This window comes from Zonotrichia albicollis, chromosome 13 (assembly GCF_047830755.1).
Source record: "Zonotrichia albicollis isolate bZonAlb1 chromosome 13, bZonAlb1.hap1, whole genome shotgun sequence".
In the NCBI taxonomy this organism is placed as follows: domain Eukaryota; kingdom Metazoa; phylum Chordata; class Aves; order Passeriformes; family Passerellidae; genus Zonotrichia; species Zonotrichia albicollis.
The window spans coordinates 16,593,440-16,610,467 of record NC_133831.1 but is presented as its reverse complement, the minus strand read 5'-3'; the positions used below and the strand labels follow the sequence as shown (position 1 = coordinate 16,610,467).

The 17,028-nt window shown below is 39.3% G+C and overlaps 1 protein-coding gene across 7 annotated transcripts in view; it reads right to left on the bottom strand.

The window, feature by feature from the left end:
- The window catches only part of TSHZ3 (teashirt zinc finger homeobox 3), a 96,809-nt gene that overhangs the window by 33,805 nt on the left and 45,976 nt on the right, over positions 1–17,028 (bottom strand). The window lies entirely within an intron of this gene.

Genomic DNA, 17,028 nt, shown 5'->3' with positions numbered 1-17,028 from the left:
ACATCATGACTGCTGCATGACATAACACGTATAGGAACATAACATGAGCTGGAGCTGGCTTCCCCTCCACCCCTCCCTCTCCTTTTGTAGCAAGAGAGAAAAACTACGCAGGCAGCATGTAGTGCTCTTCAGATAACCTCTCCTGAGCCCAAAGTTTAGGCTCCCCACCAGATGCACAAGAAAAACATTAAAAATTTAATGTTAAAGTAAAGATAAAATAATGAAAGCACATCTATGCATTTCTTCCCTCAGAAAGAAAAAAAAAAATCAGTTCTTTTTTTTCTGTTTTTGTTTGGACTTGCCTTGGTTCTAATAAGGTTGTCTGGGGCTCACAGCCACACACGGCACACTCGTATTGACTCGCGTGTACGTACAAACCATACTGTAGTACTGTAAATGCTCCCTTTACCAAAATCAATTCAAAGACACAAAACAATCTATTGAAGAGTTTTGCAGCTGGCTTTTGAACCACTTATAAAAGACAACACACAGAAAAAATTAACCCCTGTGGCTCTATTAGGAGCAGTATAATAAATGTGCATTTAAAAGATCTATAAACACATATTTATCTGCAAAATGTTCTTGCATAAAACTGTTATTGAAAAGGCTTTCATTTTATCTTTGTGTTATTGTAATTTTATTGAATTGCTTATTCATTCTTTGATATTGTGTTTTAATGGTATTATAAATCTGTTTTATGTCTGATAGGAGCCTCATTGTAAACTGATATAACAGATAATATGGCAATTCACCATAAAAATTCTAACCCAAAAATGCAGATCAGAACGCAAAGAAGCACTTTAATTCATTCTGGGTTTCTTTTCATTTTATTTTTTAATTATTTTTCATGTTCTGGTTGCCATCTGTTGATAAAAGATGGTTGTACAAAACTCACAGTACTACACAATGGGAACTTATTTTTGTGCAATTCTATTCATAAAAAAGGGGGGGAAAACAGTAAAACAGTACAAAAGCATTGCACCTCTCTATACTAAGGGTCATTAGCTGGTTCATTGCATAGATTGATATAAATTAGCTACTTTTGGAACTAAATCTCTCTCTCTTTTTTTTTTTATTTTTTCACAAGATGCTTATTTTGGGTAACTTTTAGTATCATGAATAATAGAACAAAAAAAATCTGCTTTCTGCCACATCTTCTATTATTCTTGTTCTTTTATTTAAAACAATGTAAGACAATTATGATAAAAGATGTATCAACATATAGAGCAATTATGTCATAAACCACCTTCTGCTCAGAAACTCAGCTGAAAGTTCATTCAGTCAAGCACACGAGCCTGCCAAACCTCGAAATGAAAACTCTATTAACAAGAGCCCGTTGTGAAAGGAGGTGTACAACCTGAGGAGTGCCAGGCTGATAGGTGCAGAATGCTGCAAGCACCACCCAAATCACTCCCAGCCTCACTGGCAGAGAATTTGCAGCCTTCCCTGACACAGCTTCACCTCCACAGAGCCACCGTGCGTGGGGCTGAACATGCACAAATGTGTCCAGGCACGCTTTTCTCACTATTTGTGCTTTGTTTGTATTGATCATTTGATCTAAAAATAGATGTATTTTGTTCGTGAGCTAACACTTCCCTTAAGGCAGAAAATAAGTAGGAACATGCCTGCAGAAATAATATGTTATTAACATGAAAAACAACAAGAAAAGTACCTCTTGTAAAACACACTGAAGAACAATGCTTGGCAACAGGCTGAGGAGCGCTTGGTTTTCATACGATTTCTAAAAGTAACCAGTCATGCTGTCATTAAAGAAACACCACTGAGAAAGCAACAGAAATGTGCCCACAAATATTAAAGAAATTTATTTTTCAATCTTCTAAATAATCGTCTAAAGAAATAACTCTTTTTCAGCAGGGAAAAAAAGCAAAACAACTCAAAAGACATCCCAAGTCATTATATACCATTACAGCACTGAAGGAAACTTAAAACCAAACAAGAAATGCAAACTAGAACACTGAAGTTTTTGGATGACCAGCATCACAGCACATATCACACCGCACAACACACGAGTTCATCTGGAGGGGCAGAGGGTCACTCAGCACATACACCATACCACAGGGAAGAAAAGACAGTTTGAGCTCTGAATATCAAATTTCCGTGCTTATCTCAGTTGAATCACGATCTACCTTGATAGAAAACAGGTATCAGCCTTTCCTACTGCACCTTGATAAAGGGGAGAGTAAGAGGGAGAGATTTTATGGACATGCTGCAGAACAGAAAACTGCACATATGAGCCACAGCTTTATGAATAAAATACAGCCTTTACTGTAACATACGTAACAGCCTTGTTTGCAAAACATAATGAAATTTCAGAAAGAAGAATTCAGCATTTGCACAAAAAGCAGAACTCTGCTGCAGCCTAGGCATGTGTCTGTCTCTTCCCACAGCCTGCATTTCCTAAAACTGTATTTAAGGACTTTGGCAAAGCATGGTCCAGGATATTATTGTTACTTATGTTAAAACAGTAAGAGCCACTGGGTGTTACTTTGATTTGAATACAAGTGGAAGCAGTTTTGAGACAAGAGTATTGATATCACCTCTCTCTGCAAACGCTGCCTGGAGCCAGCCGAGCATTCATGTAAATACTTGTTTACAGATTTTTAACACATATATGCACACATAACAGAAGTTCTTAGGGCCAGCCATGCCTTTCATCTCCCTGCTCACAGAGCCCAGGGCACAGCCCAGGCCCCTGCAGGGCCAGGTGTCCCCAGGGCTAGGGCTGCACTGGGGGCAGGTGACACCACCCTGTCCTGTGGCATGTCCCCAGCACTCCCTGTGACAGGGACAGCTTGGGCAGAACACCGGGAGGGCTCTCTCCGTGCCCCATGTCCATACCAGTCCTCAAATCCACCCTGCTGACCAGAAAGGTGTATTTATGGCTCAGGGACTGTTATGAGCACAGCTATTCAGGAGGTGTTCCTGCTGGCCTGGCGCACTTCCCATGGGGCTGGGACAAGTCAGGAGCACAGGAGGAGGACTCCAGGAGGAGGCACAAACCCACACACTGTTGATCTGAGTATCTCCATGAGCTCTTCACAGCTATTAAAGTCCATCACATACAACACTAACAAGAGCAAATGGCCAGGCAAACCTACGTGACTGTGTCTTGATACATCCCACAATAGCTTCATTTAGCTTAATGCAATACATTACAAAGCCAGCACAGAAGTTAACGTTAGTCAACAACATAATGGACAGATAAGTGTCTCACCATGGTTAAGAACATACACAGGTTCCATTATAAGATCTATTTTTAGCCCCTCCTTTGCTCCCTCTACTCAAACTGTATGAATAGTAAAATTGGTCTGCTTGAAAATACTAAGCTGAAGTCAAAGGAAAAAAAAAAAATGTTCCTGAGAAGTCATGGAGAAATGGACGACTTGTTTTAACTTAGACATCACTCTGAATTCTGTAATAAAATTGTAAGGACACCAAGGGACTGCACAATTTTCCATTTGCTACCTGGCTATAATTCACCTTTAGGTTCACTGTGGGAGAACCAATATTTCCTTAATTGATATTGTAAAAAATCTGCCTTTTGGATGCTGAAAGGTCCTCTCTTCTTGCCTCAGTTTGCAGCATTCTTTAAGAGTCCTGACCACAGGAGCAACAGGCACGTTGCAAAATGACAGCTGATTTTTTTTTCCTGCTGCCAAATACTCCAGTTACAATTAGGTTCGTTGAAAATTAACTTATATAAAGACTTATTTAGTAAAAGTTTCTCAACTAAAGCCACCACTGTACATTAGGTATTCAGTAAACTTTGTCCCAAAGACTCCTTGAGACACCCAGGGAATAATTTTTGATACATAGCTGTATTTTTAAAAAGCATTAACATAAATATACATTGTGTCATTTTATTATCAAGAGTCCTTTTTTTCTTTTCTGAAATGGACTGAAGGAAGCTTTAAGTGCAGAAAGGAGATGGAGTTTAGCTGTGACACTTGTTATGTGTCCTCTACAGAAAGCCTGAAGGGTTTGCTCCTGAATGGTGAAAAACTTGAGTCAAAAAATAATAGTTTTTACATTACATTACTGTAGTCAGAAATCTTAAGAAAACCCTACCAGAGATCTGAGCTTTTGAGGCAGCAGTATGAAATCTGTGATGAGCGTTTTGAAGTTTATTCCGAGCTCTGATTTGCTATGTGACTTCTACCAACCTATTTCATCCCTTTTACCTTCTCTCTCTCTGTAATTACTGCAATAACCAATAAGCTCCACTGTACACCTTTGAGTCAAGTTCCCTGTAGGTCTAAAAGCAGTTCTGCTGATTTTAATGGAATTGCACAGTAATGCAGAATCTGGCTTTCACATTGGGATGTTATAATTAATTAATGCTTAAGAAATTCTTTGCAATCATCTGTAGCAATAAGATACACAAGTGCAGTTATTGTTGATGTATTGAAAGTACCCAGGCAAAACAAAATCAATATACAGTGTGCATAATCTGCAAGTGCTGCAGGTGGTCTCCTCCTGTCAGAAGGAACGTGTGACAAAGGTGACAATAAGTCTGCGTGTCCTCCCGTGTTTGTTGTCAGAAATGCTGGTCCTTACTAACTCAAACATTTGAACTTTTCCAGGTTTTCTGTGATGCTAACACCACTGATAAATCCATCATCACATGGATTTCAGCTCTCAGCACACACACTCTGATTCCAGCCTGTTTCACTCCACCTGCCTTCCAAGGGCTGCAGGAGAAGCAGCATCCTGTGCTGCAGCTCGGGTTCATCACGAGCTGAGAGGTGAGGAGAGAGCAGGGACAGCTGTGAGGTGCCACCACTGCCCCCCTGCACTGCCTGGCCACGAGCAAGGAGCCTCCACCACCCAGAGATTCCCCAGGATGGGCTTTGACCCAGCTGGCACCAAGGACCACCAGCCACTTGCCCATGCCCCAGGTGGGATGGGAGGAGACTCAGAAAAAAGCTAAAACCCCTGAGTTAGGAACAGTTTAACAAATGAAACAACAACAATTATAATAGTAATAATAATTGTAGTAATAGTAGTAGTAGTAATAACAATAATAACAAAAAGAGAAAAAAATAAACCCCAAAACAACCCAGCCTGTACACAAGCAACAATCAGTGGCTCCTGGCCAGCTTCCCCAGTTTCCACACTGAGCCCGATGTTCTGTGGTATGGAATATCCCTGTGGCCAGCTTGGGGCAGCTGTCCTGGCCATGGTCCCCCACAGCTTCTTGTGCTCCTCCTCACTGGCCAAGCATGGGACACGGAGAAGCTCTTGACTTTGTGTGAGCAGTACTCAGCCACATCTAAAACATCAGTGTGTTATCCTCATTATTCTCACCCTAAAATCCAAAACACAGCACTGTACTGGCTACTAGGAAGAAAATTAACTCTATGCCACCCAAATCCAGGACAACAGCAGTGATTAGTGGTTTTTTACTGCCATACAAGATAAGCTTTTTTGTTAAAAATAAAATTATTTCCCATACCTTACTCAATTTGCACAGCAAAAACAGAAACATGATGGTTTATAAAAATTAAGGTCCTTTTTTATAAACTGCATGAACACAACCATTCATCTAAAACAGATAAACCTCACCTTTATTTCTATAATTTTAAATACTACCATTCTCCCTCGAAACTGAGATTTTCAAAGACTCGCGTAAGTCAAATGACCGGGTCTCAGTGAGATTAAAATTTCAGGATTTGAACAGGAAAATCCTTTAAAATTGGCTAAAAAACGACAGCAGTTAACAAAGGATTTTCAAACTGTCTTCTACCAGCATTCAGTCCAGAGTTTTACAGCCAGGTAATGAACTGCTGAACGTGGCACGAAAACCCTGCAGCAAGTTTTGCTGAGGCAATGGGCACTGTCAAAATATTCTACCTCACCTCACAGTGTGATGTTATATAAACTGTTTTCATTTTTGGTGAGTAAGGAAAAAAGGCAATATTTAGAGAAAATTAACTAATGTGGACTAAATTACACTGTGACCTCTTCAAGACAAGGCCCATGTCCTGTATTTAGTACAAAGGTTCTGAGCAGGGCTTCTGGTTACCACTGCAATAAACATAAAGAATAATGGTGGGCTCAGACATAAAGAGTTGTTTTAATACCCCTGCACTCTATCAAGGTAGTGGACATCAAAGGAAACACGAGAAATAATGCAGAAATGATAAGTGCTGTTGGGTTCTGTGACCAGCCCATTCCTTTATCACAAAGCGTTGCCCATACGGCATCAATTACAACTCTTCCAGACACTACAGGCTCAAAGAAAACTGGAGAGGCAGGGAAAGGGATGAATTTAACAAACAAGGGCCATGGTGGCTTTTGGTGAAAAATACACTGTACTATTCATTTAGAAGACCATGAAGAAAGCAAACCTCTGGGGGTATTCAAAAAATGATCCCGGATAAATGAACTGATTCTGACATTCTAGTAGGAAAGAAAGCAAAGAACTCTTAATTTTTTGAGAGCATTTTTCCAACAGGGTTTGTTAAGACAAATGCTGATGAGATGTCCATAGACATTACATGGGCATTATCAATTACCTGTTGGTTTGATTTGTTTTTTTAAAGATTAATGAAATAAATCATTTTCTTGAACAACATTTGCCAAAAGAAAAAAAAAAAAAGAAAAAAAACCCCAGTTACCTGCTGCACTACTTGCTGTATAAAACCACCTCTTACATGCATTTTCACTATCTGCACATGACTATTGCAGCAGTGACCTCTGATTTTATAAGCATCCCTCTGTACCTGTAACAGCAGCAAGTTCAGAAAGAGCACTACATCACAAATTAAATACCCACATTTAAGCTTTTTAAGCTCTGAGACATAATCACTGAATAAAGAAAGTAAAACCTCTACTACATAAAAGGAAAGAATCCTAAATAGCTTTGTGAAATGCACACCCTGTAATATAAGAATTTTATAGGGATATCTTACACAGTAAGATCCATTGCTGGAAACAGAATTAGTAAAAAAAAAAATAATCTTCAAAGCAAAAGCAGATTTGAAATGTAATTTTTCTTACACTAGTATTCCTATTTTGAAAGTAGTTCATAAAACACTTCATGGCACAAAGGAAAGCAAAATAGTGTTAGTGTATCCTTCCAGAAAGATTAACCTGCAACATATCCCAGTGTCTGAAATCAAACATCTGCATTATTTGATCTAATGCTATTAATAAACATGAAAGCTCTGGCACCTGTGAGAGAGTGAAAAATGGAACACAGAAGTATCTTTTAATTAAATATATTAATGGTAAATAGCACTTCAGCAAGGGAGTTTTATTTTATTTTTTTAATTTGGCTGTTGACTAAATATACACTCAAGTAACTTTTAATTATTTCACTATATACTCAGGTAACTTTTTTGGTTTATTTGTTTACAAACTGACTTGCTCCCTGAGGTCTCAGGTATCACATGCCTAACTCTGCTACAGGAGGAGGAAGAGGAGCAACACCTCCATGGAACTGCCTGCTGGAACCTGTGTGACCCCAGCTCTGGAAACACAGGGCATGGCTGACATCACTCAGGGGTTGTGACCCTGCCCTGGCAAAGGCTCACACTCAAAGCTCTTCTGGAGGGGGTGACAGCACAGCCTGCCAGGGTAAATCCAAGGGGCACAACGCTGGCAAAGCCACCACGAGCTGCCTTCTCCTCCTGCACGCTTTCCATCCTTTGCCCTTGCCCAGGCAGGAGGGCATGGTGCCAGCAGCAGGACAGACACCCACAGAACCCTGCCAGACCCTGCCAGGGTGCTGCCCTGCCTCCCCCAGCCCCTCCACCTGCAGCCCCTGCGCCAGAAGGTGGCAGCCAGAAATTCCGTGCGCAGCAATGAGTTGTGTACCCTTCCCACAGCCTTCAGCGGGAGGGAGAAAAGAAACCCTAATTCAAGATACAAAGAAAATATGTATTAAACAGCTCTGTTCTGTTAATGAAACCTGTATTTTAAGGAGATGGAGAACACAGACCATTATAACGTGAGGCTCTGCTTGACCGTTTAACTGATTTACAGATCCACCCAGCGAGAACGCGGGAGTTCATTTAGTGAAACGTATGTATGAGATTAACAATCAAGGAAAGGCTAAAATTAAAATGAAGAATGAGGAGAACATTACCAATAAGAATTTTCAAGCACAGAAAATACTGGGTAAAGCTGTTACATAGTGGGAATGCAGGAAACTGGTGGTTTATTTTCTTGGGGTTGTGCACGTTCTGATCCCACACAGTCTGAGATGTGTTTTTCAACAACAAGCTGATACATTTTCTGTCTGATCATTATGGATTTTGACAACGTCATTTTGGAACCTTGGTTACTAAGATATCAATAATTAAATGCTTTCACACTTCGCTCTTGTGGATACTGGCAACTTATCTTTGTCCTCCGAAGAAGCTAATGGTATAATGGGCAAAACATCAAGAATAATTAAGGAAAATGCTGGTTTAAACTCCATCAGAAAAAAAATACAACTTTGTGCGTGGTTCCTGCTTGATACCTCACATCCTGCACTTAGTTTCAAAATAAGGGAAAGTTATTTCTTTCTGCTACCTCTTAAACATGTTTTGTCTGTGTTTAGAGAAAGAAGTACATGCTGTAATTAATGATTTAATAGCCTCTATGTGTACTCTCATTTTCTACTTAAAAGAATAACTGGCTGAAACAGCAGTAGTCCATTTCAAGAAGCATCCTTCTCCTTTTGCCTTTCCTTGTAGAAATGTTCCCTGTAACAGTGCTGCTCAAAGTCTCCAGCCTTCATTTGCAGAGAAGATACTGCAACCCAGTGATATCTCAAACAGGCGGGCTGGTAGAGAAAATAATAATTTTAAAGAGCACAATGTCTATTTTATACCTTTAAGTATATAATCTGCCCTAACTGGGAAACTCATACAGGGAAATTCAAGGATGTACAAAGTCCCTTTCCAAGAGCATTCGACACACAAAGCGATAGAAAGAATTTAAAGAGCATGTAAAAAGACAACTCTGAACAAACTACCAATATCTTGATGCTGTCACTGTGAGAAACCAAGGCAGAACAGATTCATTTGGCTGAAGAGTGGATGCAGCTTTATACAAATGATTAATACTTGGCAACCCCCCTCCACTTGGCTTGTCACCAGCAAACTCACTATACTTCCTTCCCAGCCCTCCATTGTATTTTATATAATGACAGACCCGGCTCCAGGATGAGATGAAGCTCCCGTGGCTGGATCAAAAGCAAGGAAACCTCACAATCAGGGATCTGAACAGCCAGTTTCGCTGCAGAAGCCATGGACAACTCGAATCTGCAGCAGATGCCTCACTCTGCACCTATAAACTCATCCAGGATCTTCATTCTATTATTATTCTGTTCTGAGGACTAAGGTACAGCACAGGAATGGTCAAAAAGCACAGAATTAGCATGAGGGGGTTTGTTAAATCAACAAACCCCAGAGAACAATACCATATAGCACTGCTTTTACATCATCCTGGACAAGTCCCAAGCAGAACTACATAATTAAGCAGGCGATAGTGCACAGCTGTCCCAGAATATTCCTGGAGAGGGCAAGTTTAAGGTACAGAATTACAGGACTAGGAAACTGCATTACACACCACAGAAATCAGGAACAGACTGGGAAACAAATTGAGCCAAGGCCTGGATGAGTGGTAGGGCTGCACTGCATCTGACCTGCTCTTGAATAGCTGGAGAGGGAAGGACGGCTCCCCTGGCCTGGAGAGACACTGACTGGTACTACTGAGTGCCTTCAAGAACTGCAGAAACATCAAAGACTCCCATCCTGTACCTGCAGAATACAGCAAACCACGTTACCTGACCTATAGAGACCACTTTCCTTCCTGACCAGCAGCTGCTCATCACTGTACATCCTTCTTTTCAAAAATGCATAATCCTGTAATTATTTACACACTTTTCCATTCCTTTACATAACAATTCAGTGTTCAAGTTGGTGACAAAATTCTTACAAAAACCATATTAGCTGCACAAATGTTTATCTTTAATCTACAAATAACTACATTTGGAGAAAATGAAAAGCTGCCTTTTCATCATTAAATTATGCAAGACTTGCAATCTTCATGAGTAAATTTGTTGCAATGAAAATGGACATCTTGGTATGAATTACAAAGGACTGGAAAATCTGAAGTAGAAATAAGCCACCAAAAAAACTACAGCAAGAAATATTACAGGAACCAGTATGTCAACCCTAATTGTGTAATTACTTTTTGGCTTGGTCATATAAGCTAGAAGCAAGAAACAAGAGACAATGGTAATTTCTTACTGCTGAAATGAAGGTGTCAAACTGTCTTGTATGCTCTGTGTGCTCTAAGCTAAAGTTTACATTTATATCATGTTACTTCAATTACAATCTTAAAAGAGACTTGAATGCTTCAACTGCATTAGGCCACGATTCGTAGATGTTGAACACACACACATTACCAGTTGTCCACGTAAATACATTTTCACATGCACGCTTCTTTATGGACATTCTAATGCATGGATCATTTGTTTGAAAAATAAAACTTAGTTTAAAAAGAAAAGAAAAAAGTGAATTTTGAAATATTTTGCAGTTGGGGACTGCTTTTTTGTTTGTTTTTTTTTTTTTTTCCTGAGGAATTTAAAAGATTAATGTCTGCAGTGACATGGAACACAGCGAAACTCCGTAATACTCCTGGGCCTGATTCTGACACCCTGGCTCACAGATCCCCAGGTAACCTGATTTTTACAAGCAGTTACCCACTGCAAACACAGAATTGTGCCAGCTCTGAGCCCTGCCCAGCACCAGGAGGTGTGAGGCAGAGGCAGCCCTGTCCTCCCATGGCTGCCCCCAGCTCCCTCCCGCACCCTTCCCGTTCCATCCAACGGGGCCAGTCATTAGCTGTCTTTCTCAAAAGCAGCCCAGAGCAATCTTTATGCTACTGCACATTATTGTCACTTTATTTTATAACTTATTTGTTTTCATTTCTTCAATTTGCCTCTCGTGGGATTGACCCTTGGTGCAGCACTGACAGACGTGTGTGTGAGATGAGCAAACTTCATCCTTTGGTAGACAGACAGAAATCAATGGAACAAAGACTGCTCTCCAGTACATAATCAGAGCAGAGGGCTGAGCGAAAAAGAATGTGAAAACCAGAAACTGAGTATATACAGAATGGGCACTTGTGTGCCTAATCAAAAACCACACATGGGTGTTGGAATCAGCTCAACCAAATATGACAAAACTTCTCCGCTAAACCACACTGCCGTATATTTTACAGATATCACACAATTTTCTACATCTCATTTTAGGAATGCTTTTTAACCATTTTAATGCGATTATTGTCAAATGCCTATGTACAGAACTGTGTTAAAATTTAGAAGAAAAATATGCTATAAATAATATATGCTATAAAATTACTTAATATCTCTTTTTACATACAAATGCTAGGGCTAATTCATATCGGAGCTACTTAGGAGTCTAAACAAGTTTGGCTGATTTTTTTTTGTTTTTTGGACTGTTTCTCAACTGACTTGGACTTCAAGAGGCATAATTGCAGGGTGTTTGTGAGAAGAAGTAAAATCTTGCCCATGATGCAGCAATTACTGAAATGCCAAGTATCCAAAGTGCTTGACAAGCTGGAATATTAAGATTACTTCCAGGACAATGGCAAATTACGGGGTTCACTTCTTAGTAAATTACACAGGTACCTAATAAAGATGCTGCTACAAAACATTGCATTCATGTATATACACCGTCTTTCTCTGTAAAAATAGACAGATTGTTCAATCTCTACAAATAAACTATGCTCCTTTTATATGTGCACATAAAGTATAGGAAATATACGAGTATGCTGTCCTTGAAGTACAATTTTCAGAGAAGCAGACCCAGTCCAGTAATCACATCCACTCTCAATGCAGTCAGTGAGGTAACTGAGAAATCAGGGTCATCCTATTTGTCTGCAAAAATATACATTTAATTGAATATACTAAGAAGCATAGTTTGAAACAATTTCAGGAAAAGTATTTTCATGAAATTGTCTAAAAATCAAGCAGAACAATATGACATCATTTAAGAACCTCTATAATTAATAAAAATATTCCTTGAAATTTACTGCCTACATCTGAAAAAAAATCCATTTCTGTATTTACACAGTATGCAGAACCCCTTCCTCTTTTATTTTAGAAATAGGTGATTTAAAATATCTTTTTGTGAAGAGTAAGGCCAGATTTGAAAGTGAGACTCAGATGCAAACACTGCCATGAGCAGAAGCCATAGCCACGAGGTCCAAGGGCAGTTTTGGCTCATTTTTACCTAGCTTCCTCAAGCTTTAGCATAGGATATGAGTAATTGTGACAACTGTAACATTAGCTGGTTTGGCTTTCCTTAGACTTTTTCCTCCTTTTCTGTTTCCCAAAGAACTTGATAAGGATTTTTGATTGTTTTTTTTCTTTCCTTTTTAATTTAGAATAACTTGACTATTAAGGGGATTCTTTTTTCTTTGCAGCTGTTTAACTTCCACTTCAGTTTTTGAATTGTAAAACTTAAAAAAGAGATCTCTTCCTTCAACAACTTAAAATTACAAGTTTATTTTTCTTTTAACTGCCTTTCTCTTAGATTGAATGACTGAAGATAAAGAAAATACTGCCGGGCCACAGTAAAGGCTAAACACATACAGCAAAACAAAACCTGAATTAAAAATTCCACCTCAAAGGTGTCGCCTACATATCAGTCTCAATACAAAGCTGTACATTTTAAACATTAATTCTTAGATTTTTCTACCTCCCATTACCCCTGTATTATGGGTTGCAAACTAAGATACACAAAACTCTAATTTCCCTTTAGAGAAAATTCAGGGATTCCTAGTTCTCAGCATTGTCTATATAACTATTTTTTTAAACACAGAATTGGACATACCACCACAGCACTGTCAAAATAGGAAAGTTCAAAATCATAGCACTTACTACTAAAAAAAAAAAAAATCACAAAACAAACAAACAAAAAATAAAGCAGATATTCTAAGGCTTGTTTCTGCTGGCAAGCTGTGTAGTTGCCAGTTCCACAGAGAGCCAGCCTGACTGGGATTCAGGCTCCTTTGGCAATATAATGCTCAAATGTTCTGCTACAGCTGCCTGGATACAGACAGGGATTCCCCCTTCCCGACGATACCTTCAGTACTGAGCGATAAATAAAACCCTGTTAGATCCCAGATTTTACTAAATTTCTCTGCCTAGTTTCATTCTACTTCAGGAAAAAAGAAAGCAAGAAATGATGCTGTTGTCTCCTAAGACCCCAGCCTCCTTTGGCTGGCAATGAACAGACACAAGCATGAAGCTACACTGTGCTAAAAGCTGTATATTCTGCATATGCAGTGTGTGTAAGAAAGCCCTCAAATACATTTTTTCAAGGAATGAATATGAATGAAAACAAAAAAATTTAAAAGACTACTGTAAGGGAACTATGTATTTCACTGAGTATCAATACTCTCTCACACTTCATAAAATTCACGTTGAAAAATCATTATTTTGGTGCATAGACTGACAGATTATGAATAAATCTAATTTCAAGAACTTAATCTCTCACTGCAATATTTTTTCCAAGAAAAAATGCATGCATATGTATCAAAATTTAGGTTTCTTAAAACCAAGTATTCCTTGTTTTGATATCTGAATTCATCTCTGTGGTTTCAAGTTTCAGATCCAAAAAAGACACACATAATAATATGATAAATATATGTATTACTATGTAGGATATGAAGATATATTTAAACTTTAAAATGCCAGCATTTACCAGACACTTTTGACTGAAGGTAGGTTTTGTGAAATAGTTTTTAATAAGGAGGCCTTGGAAAACAGGAGAACCCGAATATCAAAGAATGCATTTATGACAATTTGTTAACATAAATAGTTTGAACAAGCAGTTCTTTTAAAAAGTGTGCCTGCTTTCAGGCAAAGCAAGTTAATTCCACATTCCAAGTAACAGAAGTTTAGGTAACCATCTAAAGCTGCATCCTCGTAAGAGGCTTTGACAATGGAGTTGCTGACAGATTGGAGATGCCATTGAGGGCATGGCCATAGTAAAGCTTTAAGGGAATATTTGTTAAAAATATTCTCATGAGTTGGTGGGTTTCAGTTCATTGTCAAATTAAAGACATCTTTTTTATTTTTCATCTCTCATAACAGCTTGTTCATTTTTTTCCACTGATATTTCATGAATGCTTTCATCTTACTTTTAATGTAATTTACATAGATGCAAGCATCAAAAGATAATAAAGATAATACACAGTGTAGTGTAGCTAAAATGCAACTTCAAACTTCAAGACAGTAGTTGGAATTTATGTTCTTTCTTTGCCATGTTTTGTCATAAGGAACATAAGTAAAAAACTCTGTTGAAGGCGTGTTTTGAGAAAACGTCATCTATATGCACAGAGACCAAAAACCAGTAGTAGCTTTGGAAGTCCTGGCCTGCTTTGGAGTTACCCACCCCACAGCTGCTAAATAGATCAGGTAGCCAGCACATGACTGACTATGCAGACTGTAGCTAGCAAATGGCATTTTTTACTCATTGTAGCAGAATGTCCATTTTAGACTGAAATAAAGGAAAACCAGCAACCGAAGGCAAAAAGCTACTGGGAAAATTACAGATTTGGTAGGGATATTTTGCTGAACCTTGACTGCAGAAATGGGAAACAACCTTGACACAGACAAACACTATCCTCCTTTTATTTTCTCCAGAGCTACTCCGAAGGTGAAGAGCATTTTTTTTCCGTACACAAGAATGTGTAAAACCCACTGATTCAGGACAAAACTATCTGCAGAAGATAAGAACATCTGTAGTGTTCTCCTGCCGCAGTCTAAACAGCGGGCGATAGGCTCTGCTCCCTCCCTGCCGGTGATAGCAGCCAACGTGTGCTCCTGACAATATCGTCATTACAAACTTTATTATTGCTTTTGGTATTTCACGAGGGGTCTGGCAGGCGGGCGCTCAGAGCCCGCAGAGCGCATCGCTCTCCCACGTGTTTCACGGATATTTACTGGATTCCAGTATAACCCAACCTGTTAATGCCTCTGGAATGTATAAACACTGTTAACTGCTAAATTCCCTGTATCAACATTTCAGGCATAACCGTTAAATAAGTTGGTTGCTAACTGTTGAGGAAGATTTTGATTTATTGAGTAAAGTATCATCATGGGATGAAAATCAAGATCACATTTTTAGGAAGACATGACATATTATCCATAACGAGATGTAATTTTGCACTAAAAGAGTAAGGATAAAGAGTGCGTTTTTAGAATAGAATCAACAGACAAATTTGTACAATGCTGTTACCTATTGATACAGACACTTGACTGATAACATTGTCTATTTATAACTTAATACTGTTCTGAATATTAACAAAAGTTTCTTGGCATCCCATTAGTAATTGTATAATTATTTCAAAACAGATTAAAATACTCCACCTAATTGAACGCCATCAAACAAAAATCTCCATTCTTGATTGAGATATCACTACTACATTACATTCCTTTTAAGAAAAGCAACTGCTTAGCATCTACTCCCAAATCCTCACAGGTTCTTTAACAAAAAAAGGTTACTTGACAAGTCGAGAGCCCAGCCAAGAACCATCTACAAGAATCCGTCAGTATCTACCCGACATCAACAATGAGCAGAAGTCCAACAGAAGTTATCAGGTAACACAGGCGAAATTATGTTCCTTAAACTACCACTACAGATCTCAGTGACAGCCCAACCCAATTAATAGAGTCAGTAAAATAATAATATTTGATTTCAGTGGGCTTTGGACTGGGTCTGAACAAGAACAAGTGCTGGAAGCATCCATGGCTTACCCCAAAGGACAACGCACAGCAGAACCAACTGCTCCAAGCTCTCCACAACCAAGTCAGTCTGTGGAGTACCTGGAAGTGCAACAATCCCCAGGAAGTGCAGGCCAGGCTGTGATCCCCTGCAGCAGGACCCTGGCTGGCACTGCCTGGCAGGCACTGGGGTGTCCCTGTGTGTGTGCCGGGCAGGGCACGGCTGCAGAGGCCGACCTGGGAAGGGCTGGGCTGCCCCTCCTCGGAACTTCCCCCCACATTTATGTCCCACAGTGACAGGGAAGCAGGCTCAGGACAGGAACTGAAGCTCTGCAGACCACACCATGTGAGTTCATGTCCACCCTCATGGCCTGACCCACGTCACCAGCTGATGCCAAGCAGCTCCTGTGGACCCAAGGGAGGACAGAACACCTCCTTCCCCCACGCAGGCAGGTCCCACACTGAATGCAAGCAGGATCCCTGTCACAGCAACGCCAATTCCTTAGCTTGAGAAATCGCCTTTTTAAACCTCTCTTTCTGGGGAATCTTGTTGGGAAAGTAGAACACCCTCCCAGTGATATGACAGATTTCAATAATTATTACACACAGTTTTTACACAAAAAAAAAAATCACACAGGGACATCTCTGCTGGATGTAAGCAGCAGAATCTGGGGGAATCCACAGCATTAATATTTTTACATTTCCAGTGCTGCTGCTGAGAAGACCCACTCCTGAATGAGAACTCCATTATGTTGGGTGTGACACAAATATCCAACACACAAAGGCATTTCTACCTCAGCAAAGTAAGCAACTACTTGACATAAAGTGTATCTTCCAGTCCTTACAACAAATCACACCCTCATTAACACAAAATTTAACTGTTTCATTTCCTTTTATCAACCTTCAGTAAACCAACTATATAAAATATTTGCAGTGTCTATAAAAGAAGCTTTTCATTTTAGCCTAATGCAAACACATGGTATTGTTAGCTAAAAAACACAGCCAGTGAAGATCAAGTAACAAACGATGATTTCCTTTGAGAAATGTTAAATACTTCACTTTTTCACGACTGAGCACAAGTTTCTAAAGGATGATAACTTTGTTTTGTAATTTGCTTATTGCTTAATCATGAAGACCAGATTGAGCATTTGAGTCACACAATTTTGTGTTGCACACTCCTACAACAAGAATGTGCTGTAAAATTTTATTTCTTTTTTTCCTTCATTCAGCTTACTGCTTGCTTGTCCTCC